At 39.8% G+C, this 8,869-nt stretch overlaps 1 long non-coding RNA gene across 1 annotated transcript; it reads left to right on the forward strand.

The window, feature by feature from the left end:
- The first annotated feature begins 3,431 nt into the window (after window positions 1–3,431).
- Window positions 3,432–6,793, forward strand: LOC117675589 (uncharacterized). The gene is made up of 2 exons (XR_004594244.2): window positions 3,432–3,645; window positions 4,400–6,793. It is a non-coding gene; the product is annotated as an uncharacterized LOC117675589 (long non-coding RNA).
- The last annotated feature ends 2,076 nt before the right edge of the window (window positions 6,794–8,869 follow it).

The following is an 8,869-nucleotide window of genomic DNA, read 5'->3' on the forward strand; positions in this document are numbered from 1 at the left end:
TTATCTTTTCTTGGGCATTTTCACCCAGTTTACACATAAGCGCCCCTTGTTATCATATGTCAACAATTCTGCAAAATTATTTTTTTAAGCCTCAAGCAGGTGTGTTGCCTCATGGAGTGTGGTGTTGCTGATTTTCACTTTTTCATTGTGGTTTTTGGAAGTATTTTGGATATTAATACCTCCTAAAGGTTGGTGCCCTTAGGGCAGAGCCTACTTAGCCTTAGCCTTAAGCCAGCCCTTCCCCAAAGCTATGTAGAGCTGTGAAGGTTCCAGTGGAAAAAACAGTTTGCTCCTACTTCAGATAAACATGCTCAGAATGAAAAATAAATAAATCATACAAAGCAGAAATGATTTTGAATGGGTGCAGAACCTTTGTGTAAAGATAGTTGAGGAGGACAAATGGGTACAGATTCACATGTAATAGAACAGGTTCTCCTAATCCAATTTGGCAATCTCCAGGCATATGGTACTATAACTTCCACTTTCCTCAACCAACACAGCAATCATGGGGATGGTGGGAATGTTTGCCATAAATCTGTGCAGAATTATAACTATTATGAAGTAGTACACCGTATATTTTTGTAGGTATTATGGAATGTGTAGCATCAACCTTGTAGCAATCTCCTGTATGACATCTCAAATGTGTCATTATCGTAAATAGAGCATTTCTGCATATATTACCATCAAAGCTTTTTCATTTCTTACTTGTATAATGTACTATATGTTCATGTGTAATGAGAAAAGAGGTCATTCTGGAAAACACCATAACCAATATGAGTATTTTCCCATTCTAGATTTACTATAGTACTACAACTTGCAGCCATTTTAAAAAAATGTTTGCTTTTTTTTAAAATTGGAATTTCCTTTCCTTGTGATTCAATGAGAAAAAATAAGGCTTTTGTGGAATGGAAACACAAACCCAAAATGCTCCACCAATAGGATTATTGGCTGGCATGAACAACTTTGTCATTCTAAATGCCCACCTGTGGAGGAGCAGGTAAGGGTGGTTGAGCTGCAGGAAGGAATGGGGATTCTGGATCTTAACCCATCTTGTTTGGGGATAGTAGGTTGGCTTCAGTGCTTTATATGGGCAGGATGAAGATTGAGTGGAGAACTACCTTTGAAGGCCTGTTTTCAGAGCCTGGTTAGTGCCAGCTGGTTACCAGACGTTTAGTGCCAGAAGCAGAGTTCTCCTTAAGGAAAAATATCTTCAAAGCAGATAAATTATCCTTTCAGCATTAAGCCGTCCAAGACATGCATGTTGCTTTGTAACTTTCCAAGACCCCCACAAGTTGGGAGGGGAAGTGAAAAAATAAAGCACGTCATATAAAGATGAAATTGATCTGTCCCATTTGTAAGTCCCTGGTCTTCACAAGCCAGATGTGGTTCATTTAAAAAAATGACTATACTACTGGACTAGATAACAATTGCCTGTAACCTTGAGGCTGTGTACTGCATTGGGTAGGGCTGTCAATGGGTTTTCCAAAAAAAAAAAAAAAGATTTCATGTTCAAATATATATATATACAGATTCTACATAAAAACCACAGATAACAAAAAACACAACAAATTGGTTTTAAACTAAATTATGTTTATCTATTTAATATATACAATATAATTTATAGAAAAAGCTAGAAACTCAGGGATTGAAAAACTCAGATCTTCATTTAAAAACCCAGCACTGGCAACCCTGGTATTAAAACTACATGGAAAGGAAGTCACTATAAAGTGGCAAAGCCTCCAGACTTGGTTCAGTCTTTGATAGAGGCTTTCCTACCATTTTATCTCCATAGAGAGTCCACAAAGAAATCAGAAATGCTATGTGGCAATGATGGAGTATGTATCTGTATATGTTATATTTTGCATCCATTTTCAAACATAAACTTTTTAAGATATTCAGACACATTTCAGGTGTGGTACTTAACTGTAGGAAGGAATAGGTAAGAATATGGAGAAAATACAGGGTTTGCAATATACTCAAAATGTTATGTTTTACAGTAAGTCACATCATACCACAACCACTACTAACTTAGTATCACAGCTTGCCTTAAAAAGAATCTTGGGAACTGCAGAAAATAAGCTGCAAGAAATTCTTGGCCTTTCAATTAAGACTTTCCAAACTTTGCTACAAGAATTTTGTTATGTGTCAAGCTGGTTAGACTGACCCAGAAGAACTGAAATATAAAAATAGCAGGTGGATTGTCACAGAGTCAGGTCAAGATTTTACATTTGTGCTTTTGAGTCCAGTTTTTCAAATCTATCTTGAGATGTTCAACTGATATCGGTACTTCAGAATAAATATCATAATTTTTTCTCTGAGACTGTTGCCAAGAAATATTCAGATCTGACTTATGAAACCTGAAAGATCTCAAAATATTTTCAGCAAGAAAGTAGGAGCCAGAAACTTCATGCCAGGATCATTCATTTTAACCAATAGATTTTCTGAAGTGATAAAACGAGTATCAAAGGCATACATAATCCAGCGAGAACGGGTTTTGCATGAACCTCATTTGAAATGAATCAGAGGTAGGGCTGTGCCCATAATTAGTGCCAGATCTCACTATGCGATTAATGCCCAGAAAACATGCACTTGAAAAAGGCAGAAGTATTAAAACACCTCTAAAAGCCTGGTTGGGTTTGTTCATTCTGAAGCAATAAAAGATTGGAGGGCAACCTTCTGTTGATCCAGCAGGAAAAGCATCCCTTGTCTGAATTCAGCTCTCCCAGTCAAACCATACTGAGATGTTGGTCAACAACTGGTTTAGATTGAAGATTTTGTTTAACCAAAAGTTCCCATTAACAGAAAACAAACAACTGTAACGAACTAAGCGAGGCAGAGGAAGGTATGTATGGACAATGTATTCAAACTACTTCTGGTGACCGAGTTTTCCAATGGAACTGTATCTCCTTCTGAAATTTGGAGTTTTTAAAGCGCTGGGCAGCAACTTTTATAAAGCAGGACACTTGTGGTATGCAAAGTACTTCCAAGAGCCTGAAGGCCAAGTGTACATTTCCTCTTTCTTAAGACTTGCTGGGCCTGAAAGGAAAGCTATAAAAATAACATTCCATCCAAGAACAAAAATCTCCATTTCTAAGTTTCAAAAAAACAAAAACCGAACCAGCCCTAAATAAAAAAACCTCTACAGCATAGCAAACCGGATGAGAATCCAGCTCCAGACAAAACGTGTTGAGGAATCCACTCTGGAGCTGAGCAAGTTTTCTTTTGTCCCAGAATAACCTTGACTCCCCCTCCCCTTGTAACCCATAATCATGTTGACTCCCTAAATACCGACTGCCTCAGCCCCAAATACTCAGGAGCGGGAAGGTTGTCTGCAGTTTGCAGACATGAAAGGGTGTCATTCTGACTCCACGCATTACAGTAAGGAGGCCCCTCCTCCGTCTGTCTGCCTCATAATTACTGGCCTGGGCGGGGCCAAGGTTTTAAAAAGGATTTCCCTTGTTTGACTAAAAGTCAGTGACTTTACGTGGTAAGTTCCCAGCTCAGATTCTTGGCAGCTGGACACAAACACCACACACGCACGCTCTCTTTCCTTGCCCTTTCTTTCCTTCTCTCTTTCAAGGTGGAATTATACAGCAAGAGGCCTCTGGGCTGAGTCCTTTCTGCACAGCATGTCCTGAGTGCTAGGTAAGCGATAACTTTTTTTGTATGTGTACTTTTTAAAAATTTGTGTTTTGCAACCTGGCTCCTTGGCTGCAAGTGTGGTTTTGCAGCATGGATTGGAATGTACTTTAGAAGTTCTCCCAGGGTGGCAAAACATCCCTGGCTGATGTTTGATTTCATAACGGAGGGGCCTTGGGTCATCAATCATTCACTTGTGTGAAGATAAATCAGGAGCGACTAGTTTTATGGCAGGCAGAGAGCGGGATTCAAGAGAAGTTAGATGGGGTCCAAAGCAAGGCTGGCTGGCACGGCAGGAAACTCACCTCTGGTTTAGGTTGCTGCAGTTGAAATCAATGCCTAACACCCTCTCCAGGGTAGAGTCAGCAGAAGGAACAAAAAGTTGGTTAAACTGGATTCTTGCTCTTTCGATTCTAACCGAAGTCCTAGCTGGTAGCAAGTGCTGCTACTTTCACAGTTAGGCACAGGCATACATTTGTTTCACCCCACAATGCCAAGTCGCAATAACTGGGCTGAAAAAGATTTTTAGGATGAATTCTCTGGTTTCTTGACTTTGGTAACCAAGAGGTGCCTATCCAGAATAGGCAGACAGAGTTAAAGATCCTTCAGGAAATTTCTCTTGAGGAAGAAATCTCTGTAGGCATAATACAATATTTCTTTTCAAGTCAATGGCAAAAGTTGGCAGGGATAATGGTGGTGGTGACTCTCACTCCGCTGACTGGGATAGCCTTAATTCTGTACTATGCTGGTTCTCTTTCAGGAAAGAGCACTTTCCTCCATAATAATAGCTCACTTCTCCAGCCTTGATATTCAGCATGGTGGGATATAGGAAGGCGAAGAACCGGGATACGGTGAAAAGTGTGTTCAGGTTGAAATGGCACGCAGGCCAGGAAAGGGATGTGGAAGCCGTGGACTTCAAGTGGCAGATGATATATAAAGAATTCAGCTTTCCTGATTGAATCTGGTAAACAAAGGCACACGCAGGAAAGGGAGACGTATCTTTGGCTGGAAATCTTGAATGGTTTCGCCTCTGTTGAGTCTCCTGTGAGGTTGTGTAACCGCCCACAGCTAAGTTATATAAGGACAATTGGAACATGATGAGGCATCAGTTTTGGGTGGGGGCACTTCCAGCGAGGGGTACCCTCAAATGGCACCAATCACACTCTGCCTGGCTCACACCCCTTGGGAGAATGATTCATTCTTTCCTTGTAGATTCACTTCTCTCTTTTCTGCGCGAAATTTCTTCTGCTGGGAACGACAGATCTTTGCAAATTTCAGCGCCACTCCCTCTCATATTTTCCATTCTTGAAGCCCAGAGAGGCTTACTCCTAGTAGCAGTGGCATTGCTGGCATATCCAGGGGTTGATAAGGGCACTCTGGATTCAGCAGGGCAAGCTGAATTTTGCCTTTCTCAGCTCATGTCAAGACCCTGCAACTTTTCAACATTACTGTCCACCCAAGATTTTTTGGATGACAGAGATAGAGAATCCAAGCAGCCTCTGCCAAACCGCTTATTTCAGTAGGGCACAGTCACTAAGACTTTCTTCCTTCATAAGCGTGATTTAGATGATTTAATTTAGGCTTACAGTATAAAGAAAACATGTCTCATTTGGATTAGATTCCAGTTGCAGCCCTACTTCGCGTCATGAAAAGGCTATTTTTATTCATTGGGACCTTCCTTTATTCTTTCCTCAAAGGATCAAAATAAAAATGATGCAGGGAAGCCAGGACTGATCTCCCAAAAGATTTTCTTGAGCTTATGTCACTCACATGATCAACATCTTTGGGCCAATTATGGTGGGAAGATGTGTTGAAATTTCTTTCCACAATAGCGGGTTTTCTTCCTTGAAAACCCCCAATAAAAGTGTTTTAATGTTTGGAGTTTTAAAGAGATATCAGATCTGATCATGATTCTGTGTCATGAACACTTTGCCTCTGAGCATTTGGAGTTCTCTTCTGTTCTGGCGCAAATGCTAATTTCTTACCACTACTTTGTATTCCTAGAGTCTTGCCGCCATTTCATTTCTTACAGCCATGTTGCTTTCTAGTGATTGGATATAGAGGAAATCTAAGGATCCACATCCTCGACTGGGTAAAAAATAATCAATGGGTAAATCTGTACTGTCCTCATTAATTAGGGCATCTTTCGGAAACTTGACACTCATGTAGGCTCTTGAGCATGGGAGGATCTGAGCAGGCTATGCTCAATGAAGGTCATGGTGAGGAATTCAATTTATTTAGAAGATATAAAGATGAGGACTTTCTTGATGCTCAGCCATTTAATTTTTTGCCTCTTCCAATACCAGCACCATCCCTTCAAAAACGATACAAAAACTTGACACGTCAAATCGTCTTGTTTCTGCAGAATCTGAATCCTGCGGTAGTTGTAAATACCCTGCTTAAGCTTGAGAATAGAAAAGGTACCAAAACAGTAACACCCTTGCCATACTGCCTCTAGGGCCTACTGCTAAATTGTACGACCATGGAAAAGGAGAAAAATAGGTATCTGGCTGATCGCTATTACTCTTGTTGAATCTCTATTTCTATCATTGAAGAAAAATCCTCTGTTTATTTTCACCAAATCTGATGTTTCCCATAATTAACATAGAAAGGGAAGTCTGTTTTATAAGCGCTGAGGAAGCTGCTATCCACTATGGATTCCTTCCCTGTATTCAGCCCAGCCTAACTATGTAATTGTAATATTAATTATATAAACTCATAAAAAACTGCATGGAATTTGCAATTATGGCCCTCCCTTTTGTGTTTCCTATAATGTATTAGCAAAATGTTGGAATAATGTTGGAATAACCATGACAAAAAAGATAGTTTTGTGAATTGTGAAGGTTCTAGAGCCTTGGCTAGGCGTTACTTGCCAATTTTGTTTAGGCCATTAAATTAGAATGGCTTAATCAGATGGAATTTCCAGCAGTTTAAGAGCTAACGGCTCATTTTAATTGGTAAGGAAAGATTTTAATCAATTGAATTACCGGCTTCTGAATAAATTTGGGTTTTTTGGTTTGGGGTTTTTCCCTCCTTTTCATTATTCAAATTTGAAATTCAGAGAATGCATACACATAAAGACAAACTAAAATACGATGGAACTACTACAGGCATAATATCAGAACTAGTTTCATTTACAATATTAAACTAAAAATAGAGGAGAAAAGAAGCCATAGTGTTTTCACAGATGTCTGGCATATTTCTTTGTATTACTATAAAGAATGAAAAGTAAATGTCTGAGAAGATGATGATCAAATTGTACAATACATCACATTCCCCATTGTCTCAAATGGAAGAGGAAAACCACATCCATTTTCCTTTGCTTAAAAAAAAGTCTTTCCTAAGTGGTCCGATTCTGTACAGCGTTTGTCTCTCAGTGCATGAGTCTCTAAGAGCTAACTTGCATTTGTGCGGGAATAAAGTTGGGCATGGTATTATTGTACTGTCTGGTTTCTCCGAGAGACCAATTTTCATATATCCCTATTTACAAATAGTTGTAACATATTGTATCTAAATAGCCCAGGCCAAGATTATTGGGGAATCACTGTATTTGTATGTGTAGCCCATGATGAATGGTACAAATGGGGGAGTCAGAAAGGAATGGGAGGCTATTCAATGGCAATCAGCACGGGGAACCCAAGATCAATGGCAGCTAGATTCTGTTCTCCGTGTTACTCAAAATCTCTTCAAAAAATAAGAAATCTTCATGCAGGAGAACATACCTTTCTCTACAAAAACTTGCTTTTCCTTTGCCTCCTTGGCTTCACCAAGTAATAACCTCCCTCCCCATTTTATTTTGTTTGGAGGGAACACAAGATAAGCTGCATGTGCTCACTTTAACTTTGATATTTGGGTATTGAATGACGAGACCATGGTGGCTAGTAGCACTGGCAGAATACTGGTTGATAAATCACGATGAATAATACATCTGCCAGGCAAAGCAATTTACCTGCAATTGTGTGCTCTTTCCTTCCTTCCACACAATCTTTTAATGCAGCTTTTCATGAAAAAATTGCCTTCCGACATGGATATTTAATTTTATTTAGGACCAGCTCCCCTCCCCTGTTTAGCCTCAAGAGGTGAAAGGAACCCCTACCCAGAACTTCAGATCAGGTTTCAAAGCTGATCCAATAGGCAGACAGAGCTGATGCTTTCAATTCACCATTCTCAAATGTATGTGCCTTTTTACGGCTGAAGTGGCCAGGTTTGTGGAAGCAGAGTAAAAGAGGCAGTAAACAAAGAATACAGCAAAAGGACAGCAGTGAAAGCTTATCAGAATCCTGCTACAGGAATGTGAATCATAATCTCTAAGCTGCAGAAATGACATGTACTGAAGAGACCCAGGTTAAATGGAAATTAAAGCCGTAACTGTAAAAATGACCCTACAGTGGAACAGTGAAAACCTAGTGTTGATGGGAAATAAAACATACAGGAGTGAAATAAACAGAAGCTTTGTAATATCACAGTAGCTTCAAAGCTTCCACTGGAGAAGCCAACAATACTTATGTTCACATGTGTGATACTAGTTGGATTTTCTGCCTCAGTGATATTTGGGGATGGGGTCTCACCTTGTATAAATTCTCTAAAGAGAATATAGCCTAGTGGTTTGAGTATAATCCTTGGGTGTGGCACGGCTTGGTATTTTCCACTGACTTTGGCACTTAGCGAGAGTGCAAATGAATCACCACTGCCCTGCCTTGGACAGCGGTCTCTCCCATCCCATTTCCCATTAATTCCTGCTTTGCATGGCACTGAAGAATGAAACTTATACAAAAATGTACAGAGAATTTTACTATATGTAGGGGTGAGCAAAGGCTATTGGTATCTTCCTGATATTAATGCTCAAATCTGCTAAGGATCCAGTTGGTCTATGAGTGAATATTAAATTCACTCTCCCTTTCCTCATTGCTATCTTTTTGAGAAAACACATGTTGATGGCGGCGTTCATTCAACTGCCTTCTCCCAGTTTAAATAATTGTATTATGTACTCCAGAGCAACCTTTTTGCACATTAATAGTCCTCACTTAGCAAGCACCAGACGTATCTTGGTGAAATCTTATTATCTACCATGGGGAAAGAAAAAAGAATCAATACCATCTCTGTGCTGAGTTTCTTCCTTTGCTGCAGTCCAGTAGCTTGTTCCAATTTAGTTTCTCTTGGCGGTAATGTCGCTGCCACCATCTTGATCAAGACAGAGAAATTCAAATTTCCTGTGCTTCATGAGCACTCC

This window comes from Pantherophis guttatus, chromosome 2, assembly GCF_059756535.1.
Source record: "Pantherophis guttatus breed Tessera chromosome 2, ASM5975653v1, whole genome shotgun sequence".
NCBI lineage: Eukaryota > Metazoa > Chordata > Lepidosauria > Squamata > Colubridae > Pantherophis > Pantherophis guttatus.